Raw genomic sequence first — 22834 nt, 5'->3', positions numbered from 1 at the left:
GCTGTTCTCTCACTTTTCCAGATGACTAATAAACGGTATTGTTTCTAATATATAACCATGGGATACCTTATTCTTAACCTTCTACTCTATTGAAAATAGACCATTCGTTCGTAGTCATTTTTTTAATCTCTTAACCGGTTTCTAATTCATGACTATACATTACCACTCACCCCATGGCTCCTTAGTTTCCTTAACAGCTTCTTGGGGAGGGACTTTGTCAAAGATTTTTTGAAAGTTCAAACAAAATTATATCAGTCAATTCTCCTTTATCTGTGGTCTTTTTGACTTGTTAAAACATATATGAGAAACATAGTTTTCTTTTATAAAAGCTGTGCTGGTTTGTCTCTCTCATTTGGTGTTCATGTAGATGTTTTATAATTCTAATTTTGACTATTGTTTCAACCAGTGTACCTGGTAATGAAGTTAAGTTCTCTGATCTATAATTCCTAGAATCACCCAGGGCTTTTCCTAAACACAGGTACAATGGTTGCTGTCCCACAGTACTTCTACAGAGTATCCGATTCCAATGAGAGATTGCATATTTTTGTTATCAGCCCAGCCACTTCATTCTGAAATGCCCTTCAAACTCTCGGATGTATAACCATTCAGTTGTTGTGACAATGCTGATATTTAGTTTATCAGTTTCTTCCAGCACTTCTTCTTAACACCTGAATATCTGAGATAGAGGTGGCTAGACATTTTTCAACAAATCATTTGTTTGGCAAAATGCTAAATTGTCATATCTGAAACTTTTTGCAAAACAGGGGTGGGTCTGACAAATTTCCTGACTTGAAAAAATGCTGAGAAAAAAGTTCTGAAGTTGTTGACATTTTTCATTTTGACATTAAAAAAAAATCTAGTTTTCCAGTTCGAAATGACTCTTCATTTTGAAATTTAAGCTAATTAGACTGGAACTAAAATTTAAAAAGATGAAAATCAAAGTGAAACATTTCAAATTTATTGAAAAAAATCCTGTTTTGATTGACCCAAAATGAAAAAGTTATATTTTTTCTTTTTTAGTTAACAAATATTTTTGGAAATTTTGACTTTTCATCCCAATTTGGGTTGAGAAAAATTTCAAAAACTCAAAAATATTAACAGAACAGGAAAACTATTTCTACCCAGCTCTAATATGATAGTTTTTGCTTCCTTTGTTTCCCTGAAAAGATTAAGCCCACTGTAGACATCACTGCAACATCTTTTTGTTGTGAAGAAGGATGCAAATAAATCAGTCAGCATCTCTACAATGTCTTTCTCTTTCTTAATTGCTCCCTTTACTTCCCGGTAGTTCAGCAGACCCACAAGTTCTCTAGCAGTCTTCCTGATTTTAATATGCTTAAAGAATATCTTTGTGTATTTGCTCATCAAATACTTTCTTATCCCTCTTAATTTCCATCTGACACATTTCTAGCTATAATTTATGTTCCTTATTTTTGGCTTCAGTAGGATGGATTTTCACTTCCTGAAAGTTACTTCTTTGGCTCAAATAATCTCTTGAATCTTGCCATTTAACTAAGTGTTTCATTTTTCTCCTTGCTTTTCTCATTCTTTTCTGTTTAGTGCATTTCTGTCTTCTCTGATTCAAAAATGGTATGTTTAAGTACCTCGATTTTGAGTCTAAAGATTTTAATTTCCTTATTTTTGACTCTAGGGTCTTTAACCAGCTTACTCTTTTTTATTTAATTTTTTTTAACCTCTGCTTTTTAAACATACTGTCATGGAGCTAATTTTTTGAATGACTCCTGCTGATGATAAACTCATTTATATTGTGGTCTTTACTCATTTGAGGCTCAGCTACAGTTACTTCGTGAACCAACTCCTCTGTGCTACTTAAGACGAGAACAGTTTTATATACTGTAAGGCTAGTTGTTCCAAGAAAGAACCATCTCAGGTACTGTGATGGGGTGTCCACCCCACACAAGGCCTAACTGGGTTAATGTGTTCCAGGTGGGGCTAGTTAACCTTAGATGCTGCAGCTGCAGGGGAACCAGGGACTGATAGGGCCTTATGACAGATGAAGCCCAGCTGGGGGAAGAGCTGGGATAGGATAAAGCCAGGAAGTGAGAGCAGGAAGTGGTTGCAGGGAGGAGATCTGCAGTTTCTCCTTAGAAGGAAAGGAGCTGGCCAGAGACAAGGAGGTAGACTAGGGGGAAAACAAATCCTGTTTGTGCCCTGAAGTGGGTAGTCTTACAAGAGGCCAGGAGGGGGTGAAGTAACTAATGGGAGCAGAGGAAGCTCTAGAGGTAAACCCAGAGATAGGTAAGGAGATTGAGAAATGGGGTAGGAAGGAGCCCAGGAAAACAGCACCAAGGTCTGAGACTGAGCAGAACTAGGTTGCTAGCCAGAGAGTCTGTGGGCTGGAATGTGGAATAGAGAGTGGATCTGGCCTGCTAGCCACTGGCCAATTGGTACAGGACCAGGAGTTAGAACAGAAGACTACCTGAGGTGGCATACGAACAGCTTGCCTGGTGGGACTTTGTTACCCTGGAAGTTGGGAGAACTATAGAAATATCTGGCTGAAGGGCTGAGTCACTGAGAGAGAGGGGGTAGTGTGAGCAACCAAGAGAAGGGGGCACCAGATAAGGCAAGAGCTATTTCCTAGACCCAGCCACAAAGAGGTGCACCTGCAGTGAGTGAATCCCTTTCACAGGCACCAAGAAAGGGCTTTTTGAATCCTGATGTTGTGGAGGCAGGGATGGAGTCGGGGAATGCCAGAGTGCAGCTGTGCTGCTAACCTCTACCGGTGTAAAGTTATTTAAGGTCACTTGGGAACCTTGTATCATTGGGGTAATTTAGAGTAGCTCTCCTCACCTTCTCTAGTGCGTTCCAAGACCCATGGCACAGGATGGGGGAGCCACAACCAGCTCCCTGACAGCTCCATCTTTCCCCTAGTGCCAAGCAGAGCTCTGCCAGGGAGGAGAATTCAGGCCATCGTGTCTTATGCTTGCTTTCCACAGGTGTAAATTACTACACAAGGTGCAAGGCAATAGTGACTCAGGCCCTGCATTGGTAGTCTGAGCACTGTGGCTGAGGCTAGAACGAGGGCACAGACAATGAGCCTCTCAATGCATTTAAAAACAGCCGCTCCAGGTCATGGTTAAGGGAAGAAAAGCTTTAGGGGAAGGGAACAGGTGCAGGAGAAGCTTGCCCTGCTGTTTCCCAGGCTGTGCTGTGACTAAATTGAAGGCTTTGGTCCCCAGATCTGTCACTCTGGCATCTTTCACCAGGCCTAAATTCACTTTTATGTTTCTAACAGTGAATTCTTGGCCGGCGAAAGCTGTCAGAACATGAATGATATGAAAGAGACGGCCCTCGCCAAACCATGTCCTATATTTAACCTGACAATGTCACAGCTTTGCAGTCAGCTGAGGGCCTGTGTTGGAGCTTGAGCAGGGAGGATGTAAGTGGGGGTGTTTCACTTGTGATAGTTTTTCCTTCCTCCCAAACATGTAACAGCTCACTCACGTGAGGTACAGTGATAGGAGAGGAGGAAGTCGGAACAAGTTACCACTTTTCTTCTGACATCTGTGATAAACACACTTCTGTCATTAGAGGGAAAGAACACGTGAAGGGCTCGCTGTTAAGCTCTCATTAAAATGAGGGTTTGATTCATTTTCATGGTAACTTTCACAGCCTTGTACCCTGGGAGTGAACTTAGAGGATTTTACCAAGAGGTTTTGACATCAGGAGAAGCTCCTTAAGAGGAAAATCCTACCTATTATTATTTATTTTAAAACTGTGAAGCAATAAATGCAAGGAAATAAAAATATAAAAGTGCTTTGATATAGCTCAGAAAAAATGAATGAATTTCTTACCTCTGGAAAGAGTCAGGGAACACGTTTTCAGTGATGAGGGACAGGTGGACATAAAATATCCGGCCTAAAACAATCCACATACAAATAGTGTTACTCTTTGGCACCATGACTCTGGCAATTGAAGTACCAAATAGTTTTATTTAAAGGTTTTTAATGGTTTAGTAAGTGGAGAAATGGAAAGCAGACTAATTAAACTGAGGGAGGATGGTTTTGTGGTTCAGGTGCTTGATTAAGACTTTGGAGATATTGGTTCAATTCCTGGATTTATCACAAATTTCCCGTGTCACCCTGGGCTAGTCATGTGATCACCCTATGCCTCAGTTTCCTAACAGTAAATTGTGGTAATGACATTTCCTTTCTCACATAGTTTGACTTGCCTATTAAATTGTAATCTCTTGGGACAGGAAATGTTTCATGCAATGCCAGGGCTCTGAGCTTGGTTTGAACCTCTATAAACAAAAAATAAAGCAACTTTAAAAACATTTCTGATTTATTGCTTGTAAAACATACTTGTATACTATAGGCCTGCTCCGAGTCTCATTGGAGACAATGAGAATCTTTCTATTCACTTCTGGAATTGCTGTCTCAGTCCCTATCCTTGTCAGCAGTACATATCTAGAATGGATAGATATATATTTGTGTATGTGACTGTGCTCCTCTGACAGCGCTCTTCATTGGCATTAGCTTTAATCTGGCAGCGCGTCAGGCACTTGCTGTCATCCTTGGGTGGAAGGTCACCAAAAGAAGCACAAGATATTTTAAAAGCAATTTAATTAACCCTCTTGCCCCTCAATGAAATTAAAAGGAATGATTTTATATTTATTTCTAGAGCCTGTTCACTCGGAACAAAGGAAGAACCATAACACACATGTGGCTTCCAGGAGAGTCAATGCAGTACCACACGGCCAGCTCCAGTATGTGGTCCTGCCTTTCACTGTCTAGAGGCTTGAAACTGCAATCTTATCTATGCAGCTGCACCCCCATATGCCACAGAGCCCTTTAACTTTCACATTGAGCCTCTTGTCTTGGAGTGTCCATGGATCAGTGTGGAGAGAGAGGGAAGGCCAGAGGCCTGCCTCCTCCCTGCCCTCTTTTTAGCATCCTGCTACCTGTGTCAGAGCATGATCAAGCAGTCCCTGCACCCAAAAAATGCGAGGAATGCATGGACTGCTATTGTGAAAGGCTTTTGCACAGCTGTAAAAGTGGGAGGTGGTTGCTCAGGGAATTCTGCTCCTTCGCATAATTTCTTCTCCCTTAGAGGAGATCCTCCCCTCCCAACTGCAGAGGGAGCAATGGTCCCTTCCTTCCCCTTCTCACCTGGCTGATAGTCCTTGGAGTCATTCCAAATCAAGCGTAGCAAGTCGATGCAGCCTGATGGGGGTCATACGCCCCGTATTGCTATGTAAGCGGGCTTCAGGATTTGGGCTATTGTTTGTAAATAGCAGGTCTTTTTTTTTTTTTTTTTTTTTTTAAAGAATCAAACTTCTTAAATAAAAAGCAAAGCTGAAAACACAATGGATGGTGTTTTTTGAAAACGATCTCTGCATTGCTGATGCATTTAATGTGTTCAGGTAGCAGAACATCAGGACATTAAGAAGCTGCCTAAGCTAGCATCTTGCCAAATTGGCCATCATCGGTCCTGTGTGAATCACAGTCATTCCTTGACTCATTCAGGAGTGATCTGTACAGTATATTCATGCCAATTTAAAGATGTGAATGAACGTGAATTTAAAGGGGAAGTGAAAAGCTCTGAAATAAACTGATGCCAAATTTTTCAAAAAATGGTGTCTACAGTTAGACTTCTCTAAGTTCATATTTAGGGACCTAAATAAATGGCCTCAATTTCCAAAGGGCTGAACCCATAGCAGCTCCTACTTACTTAAAAGGAGACCTCTGGGCACTCAGCATTTTTGAAAATCAAGCCACTTTTTAGTACTTTAACTATGGATTTAGATGTCTAACTTTAGGCAAAAATTTTTGAAAACCTTGGCCACACCCTTTTAAAGATGAACAAAGTAGTAATAGTGACATGGGCCCGGCTCCCACTGTCTTGCCTCTGAGTCATTCACATCTGTGTGAAGTGGGTGTGACATGCTGCCATTCCCATCTGATAGTATTTTACTCCTGCTTTGCACAGCTGTAGATGAAGGTGTAAAGTAGTGGAAAACCAGGCCCACTGTGCATTGATTAGCAGGGCATCCCTTATTCTAGGGGCAGTGCTGATTTTTGTGAGTTTCTGAAGCTAGTGAGAACTTTGCAGACAGATGATAAAATGCTGTTACGAGCCACTGTGAGTTGGAGGGGGAACACTGTGTTCTTCTGACAAATGTTTGAATGACATTCTCTTTCGAGGGAAGAAGATGGGGAGGGAAGAAACCAAGATGGATGTTTCAATATACCACTTTTCAAATTTTAGCTGGGTAATGCGTGAACTGAAAAGTATTAAAATCAATAAATAAAATCACTAAGTATCCATTCGTGTGAGGTACTGAGCACTTCCTGGATGGCTCTGAGTACTCTCAACTGTCATCAGGTCAGATACCACTCTTTTGAAATCAGTGGGAAAGAAGGCCCATAGACTTCAGTAGGAGCTGAGAATGCTCCTCAGAGGTGCTCAACATCTCCTAGCAGGACCCAGCTCTAGCGCACACACAAAAAGTGTAGCTGTAAAAAATGACAGAGAAATATATAAATAGTGATCGGCTCAGCAAGACCAGATTCTGATCCTCAAAACTTTTAGTGGTGTTTATGTAAGCTGTTGCCTAGTGTGTCATACAGTGACTTCATTGGAACAAAGATTTCATTGTTCGCTCAACTGGCAGAGGTCTGTGCTAGCGTGCTGCTGATCAGTTGTTGGTTCAAATCTATTGTTGCCCAGTGATGAGGGGTTGGTTTGGCTGTTATAAAGACACAGGCTATTGTGGATCACGGGTTTTGTTTTTCAAAACCCTTGTACGTTGGGGGTGCTCAGAGCTTTGGTTTGGCTCATCATAAATCTCCAGATGATTTGCAAAACTTGGACCTAGATTCAGATAGTTTGACACCCCACCTCCATGCAAAGTTTAGGGATTCTCATGTCCGGTATTTGGACAGGGACTGACTTTTATTTCAAAAGGACAGTTGGAATATCAGTTCCTCTTCCACTTGCCAGCAAGCAGGACCCAAGTTCAGAGTGCTGTGTTTCCTCACTAGAATGAAGTCACTGTATGACACACGAGGCAACAGCCTTCAAAATAAGTAATTGATTCCTCCTTATTTACTCTCTCTCTTTCCTGGTTATGTGCTAAATTTGAATTAAAGTTGATCTAAAACTTTTTCCCTGCTAAGAAAGGGGTTCATTTGTCGGTGTTCCTGCTGCAACAGGCAAGGGCAACACTGGCATCAAAAGCAGTGTGAGGAATGAAGGCAAAGCAGCTCTGCTGTGCTGCTGTACTGTAAGTGCTTGCATTTCTTAGCAGGGAAAAAGTTTTAGTTCAACTTTAATTCAAACTAGGCCAGTGGGTGGGATGAAGGAAGAGCTCAAACGCTCACTTCCCCCAAAGATTTCTTTGTTGGCCTGTTTCCTCGCACATTGTTAGTTTTGAATATGAGACAGCAATGAGAATGAGGAGGTGGTTTCAGGAGGCTACTTCCAGCTTTTTTATTACATAGCAGAAGCTCAGTACCAGTGTTTTACTTATTTTTGTCTTCTTGCTTCACTAAATCAAGCAGGAGCAATAAAACACAAAAGACAGGATGGAAGGAATGTATACAGTTTAGCACATAACCAGGAAAGAGAGAGAGAGAGAGTAAATAAGGAGGAATCAATTATTTATTTTGAAGGTCCACTCAGACCTGTTCTGTGGGGATCACACCACTTTGTTTTTGTTGTTGCACTAATTAGCTCTCCGTCTCTTCAGCCCATTGTGTACTGCCATGAAGCTGGGTTCCTGCACTGCAGCGTTAAGAAATGATTATTACCCTGTACTGTGTAATGATTAGTTATTTCACAGGCTACATGGACACGCTCTGCAGTTGTCTCACCGACTCTCTCCTGTGTATTGTTTTAATCTTCTGCTCTCTTCTGCAGAGCTCTGTCCTGCCATAGGGCAGTTAGTGTGTGTGTGTCTTAATCTGATTTCATGACTCTTTGAGCACCAATTGGGGGACAGCAATCTCCCTAAACAACGATAGGGACTATAGCCCTGTCTGGAGCATAGAAAGGCACAGGTTTTAAAAACTGTTATCTCTTGGTCTGCCAGAGCTTTTCTGTCATCATGATCTCAGATGAGGCCTCGAGCTGATCCACAGTAAACTCCTCTGGCTAGTTAAAGGACAGCTTCAGTGTGTTTCTGAAGGAGTCTAATTCATTCCTCTGGGGCGAGCAGTATGGTTACTGGGATATGAGGTAGTGAGGCGCCGAGGGAGTTGGGGAGTGAGATGGGTGGGGGAGGGTAGCAGAATCTTCAGGGATGAGGGGAAGGTAGGATGAGGTGGCAACCTATAGAGAGAGCCACTTTCTCGGCCTGGAGGCGTTGCTTGTGACACTGGTAGGTTGTGGCGTCACCGTGAATGTTATGCTTTGTAAATTTCTTAAGCACAAGGAGAGGGTCACTTCGCAAGTAGTCACATTGGTGTTTATACTGCAGGTCCACTTGGGATCTCAAATCATCAAGCTAACAATGCTCAGCCCATCAGCCGCTTTCATTTCTGTGCTGCTGCCGGTACGTAATGGAACCCCTATTTTATGGTGGAAGTGTTTATCTAGGGTGAATGATCTCGCCACGTTCTCTTTTTAGAGTATATGTAGGTGGGCTGGAAGGGGAAAGGGCTATGTGGTGTTTGTTTTTCATTGCAGTATGATATGAATTGTGCAGCATCTTAAAAAATGTCTGGTCTTTGTTTTTAGTAAATTTACAAATTAGTGGCATTAATGGGAGTTTGTTTGGGCATCTGATGATATAAATATCACCCCTGCTTTGGGTTTGGTCCTACAGTCCTTTCACTGGCAAAGCCCTCACTGACTTCCTGTATGCACGTAGCAAGATCAGGCTCTCTCTAGCTAGCTCAGCTCATGAGTTGCTGGACACCAGCATTTAAAGGAAACATCTGCTGTCCTGTTCCAACCTATAGCCTCTTAAGGGGGAAAAATCAAACAAACGTTCTCAAAGGCACAGCGGTTCATGCCATACCTCGGTACCTAGATAGTTGTGATGTCTGCCACATGGCTAGAAATGAAGGGCTTAATTGGAGAAATAATTGAAAAATCCAAGTTGTCATTTGCTTGGTATTTCTTAAAATTGGACTTTGCCAACTTTGCATAAAATTTATGAACATTTTATGTAGTGCAGCAATTGGGTAATTTATTGACTAAACGACTTACAGGAGGCAGCGAGATTTGACTGGAAAAATGTGAAGGAATTATCATTTTCATAGGACAGTGCCATGATCACCAGCATAGATAAGAGCCAACACTTAAAATAAGGGGGAGTGCAATTCCCTCTCTTCTCATTAGGTAAGCAGTGCCCCTATGGCCTCCCCTGTTGTTTCAGTCCACTTTCTTTAGAACTAAACAAGGCCTGCATCCATCCAAACTTTGGGGGCCTCCTATTCAGGTTCTTGTTCTTCACCGTAAGACAGATTCTTCCTTTCTGCCTGGCTCCTTCTTCTAATAAATCCTCCTCTGTCTTCTTCCCAAATGAGGCAACCCAGCTGGTAACCCAAATGACAGTGGGACATAATCTGCTGTTCAATCTGAGATACACTCATTATTTGTGTTATAGTAGCAACTAAAGGCCACAATTCTGATTGTGGATCTCATTGTGCTGGGCTCCGTACAAAACTCAGGCTGTCCTGCTCTGGAGAGTTCAGTCTGTCTATTTTATATGGCCCTTACCATCATGATATCTGAACACCTAATCTAAATAGTCAAAGGGTGGGAGGGGAAACAGAGGCATAGAGAGATAAAGTGACTTGCCCAGGGTCACATACTAACAAAGGCAGGACTAGCACCCAGGTCTCCTGAGTTTCAGTCCACTGGCCTACCCCCTGGCCCATAGTGTTTAGTGGCTGCTCTTGTAGCATCTGTATCTACCCTCTGAATCTAGTACTCAGCTCCAAAGGAGCTGTCTTTCCTCCTCTCTTCATAGTCAGACAGCTTCCCCACTGCAATGACGGTAGAGGAAAGGGGTGCGAAGACTTACTTGATAACACTTGATAACATGTCAATTCTGCATGCTAGGAAGCTGGAACCCAATACAAATAAAACTGGTTATTATGGAAACATAATGGAATTCTACGTGGGAAATTACAGGTGGATGTGGAATTCTCACTAATCAGAAAAACAAGAAAAACTATGTTAATTTTGGAGCAATCTCTCTCTCTATCTTTGTGGAGAAGCATTCCTCTAGCAGCTGGGCATGGGGCAATCAGTCCTAAGTGACAGATGAATACTGTTCCAAAGGGACAGGAGATAGTCTCCATTACCATTGGCTGATGGGAAAATGCATTGCCTGGAGCAGATGGAGCTGTTCATTGCCAACTACTTGTCCACTGGGTTTTTTCCCCTTCTATTTGTGAATTGTCCACCAACACATCATGATTTTTACAAGTGTTTGCTCTTCTTAGTGCTTTGAATAATAATTTTCACGAAGAAATTAGGGCTGATGGGTTCTCACAAATTGTTCGTATAGCAAGTGTTCCTTCTAGTATTTAGTGCTCAGAACACAGTAGTCTTTGTGTGACTGATCACCCAGCTCACATGAAAGGGTTTCTCTTCCCTGATTGGATGACCTAATCTTTTTAAACAGGAACATCATCTGTAGAAACTACTGTGATGTTATATCCCTCAGGGTGGACGTATGAGAGACAGATAGTTAGGCCTAGAGAACGCTAGGGCATTTTAAATTTTCTCCTGTCCCCTTTTTCACTAGAAAAATCATGAAATCTGGCTATGTGAATAGCTAATTTCAAAACAGCAGGAAAAGGGTGGGGGAGAGACAGAATATAAACCAGATTCATTAGCTATTCAGCAGACTTTACATTCACTTTGCCCTTGTTCCAGTCACATCATGTAATTGCTGTGGGCCCTCCTTCCTAACCGGGGCTGCTATTTTTTGTCTACACTGTCATTCAGCCCGCCCACCCATTCTCCATGACATTAACTGCAATAGGACTATGGTAGTTCCTATTATTCTATGTACCATCTAAAAGAGGAAGAACAGAAGATTAAGTTTACATGGGAGCGAACTAAAGAAAGATCAGTGAGGCTGTCCATTTCACTTCTATGGTGCTTTCCGTCTGACTGTGTCACAGTACTTTACAAACTTTAATTCAATACCCTTATGAGATAGGGGATATCACTATCCCCATCAGTAATGGGCTGAGGATATGGAGCCACTGATGGGGGGAGAGGGGGAACTGAGCCACAGAGAAAGATAAGAGACTTATGTTGAGTCACAAATGGCAGCAGCAGGACAAGAACCCAGCTCTCCTATGTCCCATTTCAATGTCCTGCCTTCCTCATGGAGCTTTATGTGTATTTGCCCCTGTCAGCTGGAATTAAAGGAGACCTACAAGGGGAGAGCATATGTAACTGACAACAGGTTAGCCAGGCTAAACACCACCCATTTGAGAGGTCTGATCATTGGGACTGACCTTCCCCCCACCTCCTGTGTTAGAATTCCTCCCCCCCATGTGAGCATTGTTATCCTTGACTCCTCCTCCCTTTGGCAGGACATACAATAGCCAAGGCTGTATAATCAAAGCCTGGAATCAGGAGAGTTAGAATAGATTGGAAGTTCCAGTTCCTTAGGTAAGAAACAAGACCACAGGAAATCAGAAGAGTGATTTCAGCTTCATTACAAGGACTGTTTTGCCATTGAAACAGGTTATTGCCTGTCACAAGCTGTTTTTATTTTCCAGCTTCCGACAGATGCAGGGCTTGGCCTGAAATAAAAGCGATCTATCCCTATTTTGTAAATCTCATACCTCTTCCTCTGTTCAGAGTTTATGGATACTTACAGGTGAAAAATGATGAATTTTTTCAGATAAAATGTATTTCAATTATAAGGAAGGATGGGAGAGGTAGGAAGAAGATGAAGATTCTCTCAGTGACTGTGTAACTGTGAGAGGGCTGTGTAACTACTGTTGTAAGAGGGCTAACTTTCAGTCACATAAAAGTCTAAAGCCAGGCACTAACACAGACCATGCAGAGAGACTCCTGCAGTGTACTTTCAATGGAAATGTGCCCCTTTATTTGGACCGGATTTGGATTCAGTCACCACAACATAGAACTAATCAAAACATCTGAATGTTGAGTTTCCAATTCAAGTTTTCATTGAAAAGTCAATTAGTGATGGAAAAAATCCACCCATAATTTCCAGGGTTTTTTTTCACAATCAAAAAACTTCAACTACATTTTTTTTTTTTTTTTTTACATTCCAAAATTTCAATAAGCCAACAGGATATTGGAAAAAGCAACTGACTCCTTCATCAAACTCTGGAGCAAAAGGGGAGGAGAGAAAGAATTGTGAATCCCTGACTTAAAATTCCGACCAGGGGATTCTCCTGGGACAACACATCTACATGCTTCCCAAAAGCTTGGCTAGAAGAAAAAAAACAATGTAGTCCTACAGAATCTCTCTGGGTCAGGAGCCTTTTCCTCTCTTTATATTTGTCTGTAAGGCACTTAGCACACTGTTGCTCCTATATTGATAAATGGTGATTGCTGCACCTATTACTGGTAGAGCAAGTACAGCTTACCTGTGTATGACTTGATGAATACTATGTAACGACAATGTGCAGTACTGATCAGTCTCTGCAGACTCCTTTTGAATCACATTTGGTCATAGATCTATCAGTAATTTCCAGGTAACTTGCACTTTGGTTTAGAAGCATGTACTGTGTACACTCTGTCAATATTAATTTCAGCTTATATTTGTGAGTGTGTGTTGATAACAATCCTTGATGCTACCTTAGTCTTAATTTCAGTGGGTTGTTTTTCCTTGTATCTGCACAATCACTCACACAGGTAGACCCATTGACACCAGTGGGATTATTCACATGAATAAAAGTTATTAGTTTAAGTAAAGGTTGCAGAATTGGATGCCTTAATTGGACATAACATGTCCAGGAGTTTTCTGCCAAATAATAAGAGCTATTTCCAAGAGCCGACAAAATGGTGAAGGTCTAATTTTCATTCTGTATTTTATAGTGATGTAGAAGAAACTTACAAATGTCAAGGTGGTTGGAGTTGCCATTGCTCTTTTTAAAAGAAAGTGTATGTCTGTGTGTATACACGTACACAAATCTCTAATCGGTTCCCTAGTATTTGGGAACAAATCACTGTACAAATTAATAATGAAGAGTATGGGCCAGATCTTCAGTTGTGTGCATCAGGGAAGCTGTATCAAAGTCAATGGAGCTCAGCTGATTTTATACCAATGCTCTCCAATCCTAATTAACTACAGCAGCTTTTCAGCCCAGCTCACACTGAGTACGCTCCTAGCCTTTCAGAGAAAAACATTCCTGTGTATACTCTAAATCTTGGAACAGCTCATTCAGGAAAATTAACTCATTTTGCTACTGATTTCCATCAGCTGTTGTTGCTTTAGTAGAATGTAGCAGTGTGTGGATTAATTAACTTGAATGTATTGGTCTACATTTGGAGTCTGCTGTAACTCAAGAAATTCAGGGAATGTACTGGGTTTATTTACACAGAACAGTGTCTGAGTTGTGCTTTAGCTTTCTCCACATACTTGGGAAGTTAGGTAGCACTTGTGATTAAAATTACATTTATCAAGTAGGACAGCATTCATAAAATCTTGATGTTTTTTCAAGACATAGTCTAGAACTAATATGTACTATTGTCTCAGTCTGTCTTCCTATTCCTTTGTCATCTTCCTTCCACTCCCTAATTCACTTAGTATGAGTGGGAGTTACTGTATCACTTACAATGATTTTCCAATTTCAATTTCAGATCTGAATTCACTTCTTTAAATGATGTGGCTCTTTCCTATTTTCATTCATTACAATGATTATGTATCACAGCAATTGAATATTACATACATAAGAAATCAGAATTAATTAAAATATTGTACAGCAAAAAGACTATAGCTTCTTTCAGATAAACTCTCTTAAAATTCATAACTGATAATAAAGAGCGAAGGAGAAATTAAACACCCTGGGCTGGATAAAAATGATGTATTTTCAGCTGTAATCTGAAAAGTGATTGGATGCTAAATTAATTCTAGAGACATAGGCAGGTGGTTATTTTATCTGGTCAAAATTTGTCCCACAAAACATTTTTTCAATGAAAAATTGGATTTTCTATTAAATGAAAATTTTCACAGAAAACATCTGAAAACATCAGAAAATGTTTTGATCTTTTTTTTAATCAGACAGCCAAAATCTCAAAAATTAAAATTTGTTGTCCAAAACCCCCTAACCTAGGGATTTTCAGGTTTTCCTTTTTTCAACAAAAAGTCAAAAATTTCTGCTGAAATATTTTTTATCATCAAAATTTTCCATGTGGGGAAACCCAACGTTTTGTTCAGTGACCTCACATGACAGGAATTGCAGAGGAGAAGGCTCTCACATCAACAGTGGCCGGATTGAGTCAATGAAGAAAGAAGAGACCAGCGATAGTTCAGTAGAAGGAGAGGGGAAAGACATAAAGACAGATAATATTTGTGAGACAATGGTTGGGGGAGGAAATATATTTACTACTGAAATACATCCTGAAAAAAGACTTGGGCCAAAATGTTGACATTTTGGTGAATAAATTTAAAGCTTGATTATTCTGAGGGCTTGGTCTACATTGGGGGTGCATTATAACATATCATATGATAGGTAACTTTCCTTTTTCCCTGTTATGTCCAGTATAGGAAATTCCTTTATTAGGCTAGAACTATTCATTACAAATTTAGGCTTTGATTCTGTGAACATTTAAGACATTCTTAAGTTTGAAACTTGAGTATTCCCTTTGGCTTAAGTGGAACTGTTTACATGATCTAGTTAAGCATGTGTGTCGGTGTCTGAAGGATTGGGGCCAGAGCTCCTTTTGTTGTTGTTGGATCACTTGCAATCTGATCTCATTTTCTTTGAATGTATTCATCAAATATAACTATTTGCTGAATAATTGAATCAATAAGTACCACAGCTGGGGCTGTTCATTAACTGTTTTCTTTGACTAATTGCTATTCATGTTGTGTAGTTGATCCACTTCCATATGCCACTTGGTACTGTTTTGGCTACTAGAGTGAGGCCTTCAATCAAAAAAGTATCCCTGTTCAGGATTGGGTAAATCCCACTGAAGTCAAAGCATGTACTTAAGTATTGTCCTGAATCAGGGCCTGACAGAGTGAAATATTTTGAATTTGGTAATAAAAAGGAGAAAATAGCAAATGATACAGTTCAGGTATGAATTTTCAGACAGTCCCCTCTGCTAAAATTAGTGAAATTCTTAAGATTTGTAAGCATTTCGCAAATACCTGACAGATGTTCAAATAATTGCAAATGATGAATATTATGACACCATCAATCATTGTGAACTGAGTTGGATCTGCACATTCGCTTGTAAAAATTTCATGAGTCTTGTTTATTTAACTATTTGACCAGCTCTAGAACAAAACCATAATCTAGAGAGAACAGATGGGGGCAAAAGGGAAGAGAGTTTAAAAACATCATCTCTTTTTTCTGAAGAAATAACTCAATCTCAGGGTCTATTTCTCTGGCTGCAGCTGAAAGAAAATCCTTACAGGGTCCTGAGGAGGTCATACCTATAATATATAATCTTACACCCACACAAAAGCAATCCAACTTGCTCTGTTTTTCATCTTGGCTTCAGGCCAGCTAAATATTCCTCTGTAAAACTGACAAGGTCTAGTCTTTGTGTCCACACATTCAGAGCCAAAATGAGAGACTGATGCCCCCTCTTTCCTGTTGTTTTGTATGCATCATCTTGAGGGGGAGAGGGAGGAAAGGTGTTTCCTGATGGCCTGGATGTATCGACTCTAGTCTAATTAAAGTGGAAAGAAGGAATTCAGAAGATGCAACACTCTGCCAATGCCTCCGTGAATCTGGTGAGGACAACATGCATGGCTCCAGCAGTCTGCACACATTTTCTTAAAGGAACAAATTAGCAATGACACCACCTCTGTTGCTTGGCTTAGACTCTGCCTCTCCCTTTTCAATCCAGTTTGGTTCAGAAGTCTGTCTCATCAGTTGTACATCTTGTTTTTTCTTCTGCTTTCTTTTAAGTTGTCCTGTATTTTTGGCAGTGCCAGAGTTAATCTTTGTTCCTGTTTACTACTATGTGCCCATCTTTCTTCAGTTGCTTTTATGTTTCTTGTTGATTTTCCTCTTTTATTTTCCTCTCCTGGAGCAGTAACTGGTCAAAGGATAGGAATAAATGGTCAGTTTTCAAAATGAAGCGAGGTAAATAGTGGTGTCCCTCAAGGGTCTGTGCTGGAGCAAGTACTGTTCAACATATTCATAAATGATCTGGAAAAAGGGGTAAACAGTGAGGTGGCAAAGTTTGCAGATGATACAAATTTACTCCAGATAGTTAAGTCCAAAGCAGATTGAGAAGAGTTACAAAGGGATCTCACAAAACTGAGTGACTGGGCAACAAAACAACAGATGAAATTCAATGATGATAAATTCAAAGTAATCCACTTTGGAAAACATAATCCCAACCATCCATATAAAATGATGGGATTTAAATTAGTTCAAGAAAGAAATCTTGGTGTCATTGTGAATAGTTCTCTGAAAACATCCACGCAATGAGCAGTGGCAGTCAAAAAATGTTGGGAATCATTAGGAAAGGGATAGATAATAAGACAGAAAATATTGTATTGCCTCTATAAATCCATGGTAGCCCACATCTTGAATATGATGTGCAGATCTGGTCACCCCATCTCAAAAACGATATATTGGAATTGGAAAAGGTACAGAAAAGGGCAAGTAAAATGATTTAGGGGTATGGAACAGCTTTCATATGAGGAGAGATTAATAAGATTGGGACTTCTCAGCTTGCAAAAGAGATAACTAAGGTGGGTATGATAGAGGTCTATAAAATCATGACTGATGTGGAGAAAGTGAAAAAAGATGTGTTATTTACTCCTCATAACACAAGAACTAGGGGGTCACCAAACGAAACTAATAGGCAGCAGTTTTAAAACAAACAAAAGGATGCCAACTTTCTGCTCTGCCAATCCTAAACCAGCCAAAGGCCAAAATAGACCCTGGTGTAACGTACAGCAGCCTAAAGCCAACACAAAGTAGCTGGAGAATAGGGCCACAAATCAGGCCCATGATTTTTATTTCACTCATTTTCTTTTTGTTTCTCTATAGCTAAAAATGAAATGAAGGCAAATTTCTGTCTTTCCATTGACATCCCCGCACCAATCTGATGCAGTTCCTCTGCATTTGCTACCTGTGATGGCTGAGACAATGCCACAATGACTGAGACAGATTCTTCTTCCTTGGGAGGCACTGACACTGCACCCACACTCACATTGTATTTCCAGTGGAAAGTATCCCATTGACTTTAATGGGCTTTGGGTCAGGCTCAGAGTGCACATGTGCCGTGGTAGTTCTGCCATTTGGACGACCTCACTGGGAACATTCAAATTTGTACTGGCCCGTTCAGAAACATGTGGACATTGATTTAACTTCGATGTAGTCTGTCTGCAGCCTGCTTCCATGCACCGCTCACAGCCACTCATTTAACATGTCAGCAAGTTCAGCTTCCAGAGGAGGAATGATATCCAGGCATCTGCTCCATTTGGCTCAAGCCCTTTCACTGGCAAAGCCCTCACTGACTTCCTGTATGCACATGGGAAGATCAGGCTCTCTCTAGCTAACTTAGCTAACTCAGCTCACGAGCTGCTGGACACTAGCATTTAAAGGAAACATCTGCTGCCCTGTTCCGACCTATAGCCTCTTAAGGGGGAAAAAACAAACAAATGTTCTCAAAGGCAAAGCAGTTCATGCCCTAAGCTACAACAAAATCAGGATTTCTTGGTGGCCACCTGCACTCCATTGGATAGTCTGGCAGCCATAGCAGAGGACTAAGGAGCATTTTCAAAGGTATCCTTGGCTGATCGTGTGCTGATTAATTTAGAAGGGTCACGGTGGTCCTCCCTGAAATTGCTCTGTCTACTACACACCACATAATTGCAGAGAGAATTCCTTTTCCTCTAAAATGTTTGAGTCCAGTGTATTTCCATGGGAGATGAAAGGCATGTCCCCTCTTCCCTCTGAACTGTCTGTATTAATTTGTTTGACATGTTGGTGTCTAGAAGAGTGACCCTGGGCTAGCTGGTCTGGACCAATGAATGGAAAGGATTTTGGTGTGGATGGCTGAGAGTTTGCAGTCTGCTAGCAATAAGGAAGGTAATGGACAGTAATCTCCCACGGGAGTGGTTCCATGAGTCTGCATGGACTGTTGCTGCTGTGAGCGGACAATGAAATCTGCTCCGGGCTGCAGCAGTGGGGGACACTCTTCTGAAAGCCAAGGCTGCTGTGGAAACAGGGCAAACTTCAGTTCCCACCTGCACAGAGTTATCTGTAGTATTATTACTGCTTTGTGTCAGCAGAAGGGAATTTTTTCACTCACTAAAAGTACAGAAAATGCAAGATCCTTAATTCCCCCTTCCCTTTTGTTGCTTTTGTTCAAGAAAACCCAGAGAGACATTTGGAAGTGTCATTGAAGAAGCTGCTGAGAGTCTTAAGCTAACAGATAAAACTTGCTGTTTACTCTCTGGTATTCCTCAGTAGGAGAATTTTCCCAGATAAAGATGATGTGTGAGTGAGAATCTCTGTTGTGCACGCTTGCTTTGAGATGACACCCTTTTGTCCAAACACCATGGGGTCACAAGCAGTCTTCCAAGATATGATGAAATATGTCACTAGTTCAGTTGGGTGGGAACTGGATTTTCAGTTTTGTGGGAAATTTTATAATTTCAAACTTTCTTCCATTCTGAAATGGAATGAAAAAAAATTAAAACATTGTTGATTGAAACATTTTTTTCAATAAAATCAAAACATTTTTTTCAAGTCTGATATTTAAAAACTGATACATAATATAAAAATCTTCATTTAAAAAGTCATTTAGAAACAAAAAATCAAAATGGTCCGTTCTGGAAATGGCCAGCTGAGATGCTTTGACATTATTGAAACATTTAGTTTTAAGTTTTTTCAAGACAAAATATCATCAGAATTGACATTTATTTCAAAACGTCTCAATTTCCATTAAAAACAGCATTTTTGATCCAAAAAAAGATGAAAATTTCCAACCAGCTTTAGTCACTAGGTCATTCACTCCATTAATAGGGGAACCAAAATAATTAAAAAGTTAACTGTGATGCAGAGGGTCATACAAGCACCCAAAATGGGGACAGGAGTTAGACCATTACTCAGCAGAATTACTTTGTGATGTCATAATATTGCACGGTGCATGCTATGTGGAATTACTGGGTGACACATCATGTTCTTGATTATCATATCAACAAGCCTATGTTATCCCAGAGAGTAAATAATGGTCTGGGTAGCAACCCCACCCACAACAGCTTGGATCACTGTGTACCCCCATTCTTTGCAAAGCCTGCTAACCCAGGTTTTACTTGGAGTTGTTTTGCTAGCCAGGCCTTACTTGCTCAATGACCTGATGCTAAGTCTCTGATTGCACTGTCTAAATCTCTGCAATGCAGTACTTGTAGGAATTGGTATTAAACTGACAGACACACTGAAACCCTGCTTTTGGCATTATGTTGTTGCACAGCAAGTTGAATTCCCTTCCGAGAGTCTCAGTGGTATCCCACACAATATCATGACGTCCCACAGCAAACCTACTGGGTACTCTTGGCAGTTACCATGTGATATACGTCATGCTGTAAAAACCTAGCTCAAAACACCCATATCCCGAGTGAGCTTGAAGTAGCCAGAAAGAAACCAGAATTTCTGTTTACTGGACTGGAAAAAAAGTCAGTTTAATAATGTTTTAACTGTGGAAAAACACAACCACTATTTTCTGAGGACAAAAATAAATTTCTCCTTCTGTTGGGTTTTGTTTGTTAGTTCCTTTTTGCTTTTGTTGAGCAACATTTAATGTAATTTCATAAATAACCCTATACTCTCTTTTTAATATCTGTCTATCCTCTATCCATCTGTCTATCTTTTCCCTCAAGTTTTTAGGGAAGGTCGTTACAAAGTAGGTAAAAAACAGATTTGCATCAGTATCTGATCAGTACTGCATTGCAGTATCCAAAATGTGAATACATGGCTGGAGCATTTCTTTTAACACAATTCGTCTTTTATGTAAATTTCATCTTTGCTTCCTAGTTCTGTTCCTGTCACTTACCATATAATTAAAGGGTATAGGATTTTCCCATTCTACACATCCATTTTTAACTAATGGTAATGTTACATGTGTCACAGTAAATGCCTGTGCCTTTATTGGATAGGATTTTGTTCCCTCACTTTCTTCCCATCTTCACTTTTGCTTTTGTCAGTCCGCTTTAGTGGTTTTGCTTGAAGTTTTCCCTATTTCCAAGGTGCTCTTCTTCTCTCTGCCATCTGTCAGGAATTGTATCTAGCAACTTTAGAGACATAATTATGGGCTTTCAAACAAATTTATCCAGCAAGACACCATGCCACTGCAGAATTGGAATGCCCTTTAACTCCTGGGTCTGACATCTGAGGAGAACCACAAGACTGTGAGCATGACATATGTGAATGAGGCCTCCACTGTTTCCTGTTCTCCTGACAGCTACCATCACAGGCTCCTGTCAGGCGGTGTATTCTGTCCTCTTTGTAAAACAAAATCTGAGACTAGAATTTTAATGCCACCTGCATTCTCTGAAGGATCCATTTTTTTTTCATATTTTTTAAGTAGTTTAATGGTCAGCGGGTGAGGAGCCTTTTGAAGCCCAGGGCTGCACAAAACCATGGTTGCAATAGCATGAGAAGTCACCCTCAAGCTTGTGAGGATTTATGTCCTATCTAAAACATAGCTATGAAATATATTGTTTCTCTAACAACATTATTAAAAAGGGTTGGTCCTGCCAAGCCAATGTTTCTGATGGCATAGTGTATGGAGTGAAATTTTTCGAAGTGTCATGTGGCTATCATGAATCTAATGCCCAGCTTTTAGGCGAATGAATTGACATGTGCTATGCCTTTGGTCCTTTCATACAAGGATTCAGATGTCTAGTTCATTTTTCCAAACAGAATGGCATTTCATGTGCACAGTGTTGCATGAGTGTTCCCACTACAGAAAGAATGTGGACAAATTGGAGAGAGCCCAGCGAAGGGCAACAAAAATGATTAGGGGGCTGAAGCACATGACTTATGAGGAGAGGCTGAGGGAACTAGGTTTGTTTAGTCTGCAGAAGAGAAGAGTGAGGGGGGATTTGATAGCAGCCTTCAACTAGCTGAAGGGGGGTTTCAGGGAGGATGGAGCTAAGCTGTTCTCAGTGGTGATAGATGGTGACAGATGACAGAACTAGGAGCAATGGCCTCAAGTTGAAGTGGGGGAGGTCTAGGTTGGATATTAGGAAAAAGTTTTTCACTAGGAGGGTGGTGAAGCACTGGGATGGGTTACCTAGGGAGGTGGTGGAATCTCCATCCTTAGAGGTCTTTAAGGCCCAGCTTGACAAAGCCCTGGCTGGGATGATTTAGTTGGGGTTGGTCCTTCTTTGAGTAGGGGCTTGGACTAGATGACCTCCTGAGGTCCCTTCCAAACCTCATATTTTATGATTGGCATCTCACATAATCTATTTTTAATACATAATGGTCTTGATGGTGGATCTTCTCTCCAAAGGGTAGCCTTATATAGGCTCACAAAAGAAACTATTACATTTGGATCTAGGTAAGACTGTATCCCAGCTATGGCCAGGGAGTCTTCTCATTGTAATGGAACTGCCCTAATGAATGAAGTCTCAGATCTCCCTTGTAGGAGACTATCACCCTGGTACCGTCTAAAAATATCGCTCCAGACAGAAGAAGCCTACACCCAAAGTCTGTCCTTTGTTTCCTTTTTATGGTATCTACTGGATTTGATAAGCAATTATTGGATGTGCTGATGTCTGTAGTTAATCATTTTAGTGCTAGTCAGTTCATTTAATCGCTGGCTTTTTCTCTGGTTTCTTTACTGAGGTGATCAGATAGTTGCATGGCTTATAAAATGATTATAACAATACAGTTAAATAATGTTTTGTTTTCAGTTTTGGTTATAATTATTAGACTAAACAGATTATTTTGTGTCATGGAGTTTCCACAGTGACATGCTAAATTCTTGGGTAATGCCAGCATCACACCTGAAATGAGCAATTTGATCATATGCTCTGTCCTTTTTAAGTTTTTAAATGAATTTTGGCCCTTATTGATCTTCAGACTAGTTCTGGCCCTTATAAGAATCATTTCATTCTTTGACAAATAGCGAAAAAGACATGATTCAGCACAGTGGAAAGCCCTCCAGTTACAGTATCCATCAGTGAGTATTCATTAGTTCAATAGTAGACAGGGTGTCGATATATACGATAGATTCTGGCTGACCTCATGATGTAGCTAGAAATCTTGCATCAAATATAGCCATCATGAGGGAAACACTGGCCCCACTGAAGTCATGGGAGTTTTGCCTTTGACTTCAGTGAGGCCAGGGTTTCACTCCACAAGCTTGTGGACACCAAATATTTAACAATAGCTTTCATCAGACTAACAAAGGATGAACCACTGCAGGAGATCAGATCTTTTTCCCCTTAAGAGACTAAGCCGGTTGGCTAGCTGTAAAAATAAGTATTTGACAGTCTTAGGATGAAAACCTAGCCCCACTGATGTCAATGAGACCATGGCCATGGACTTCAATGAAGGCAGGATTTCACCCTTAGTGTTCCAGGTTAAAAAATGTTCCTCTCTCCTCTGGCATATCCTTTGACTTACTACCTTTAACAGATCTGAAATTCCTCAGACTTGACAGAACCTACTTTTAAGACAAGTAACTTCCATGCAAAGTGCTACTGCTGTCAGTGCTGTGA

General features: G+C 40.7%; 1 protein-coding gene and 1 long non-coding RNA gene across 2 annotated transcripts in view; both read left to right on the top strand.

Annotated features, from left to right (window-relative positions):
* The window catches only part of CHRM2 (cholinergic receptor muscarinic 2), a 137106-nt gene that overhangs the window by 8808 nt on the left and 105464 nt on the right, over nt 1-22834 (top strand). The gene's annotated exons all lie outside the window — the stretch shown is intronic.
* Nucleotides 1888-5144, top strand: LOC137145384 (uncharacterized). Its single transcript, XR_010917646.1, has 2 exons — nt 1888-2138; nt 4645-5144. It is a non-coding gene; the product is annotated as an uncharacterized lncRNA (long non-coding RNA).

The sequence above is a fragment of the Emydura macquarii genome, unplaced genomic scaffold, assembly GCF_026122565.2.
Source record: "Emydura macquarii macquarii isolate MOO-44397 ecotype Brisbane River unplaced genomic scaffold, CSIRO-AGI_Emac_v2 contig_3530, whole genome shotgun sequence".
NCBI classification, from domain to species: Eukaryota; Metazoa; Chordata; order Testudines; family Chelidae; genus Emydura; species Emydura macquarii.
This window is presented reverse-complemented; position numbering and strand designations above follow the sequence as displayed.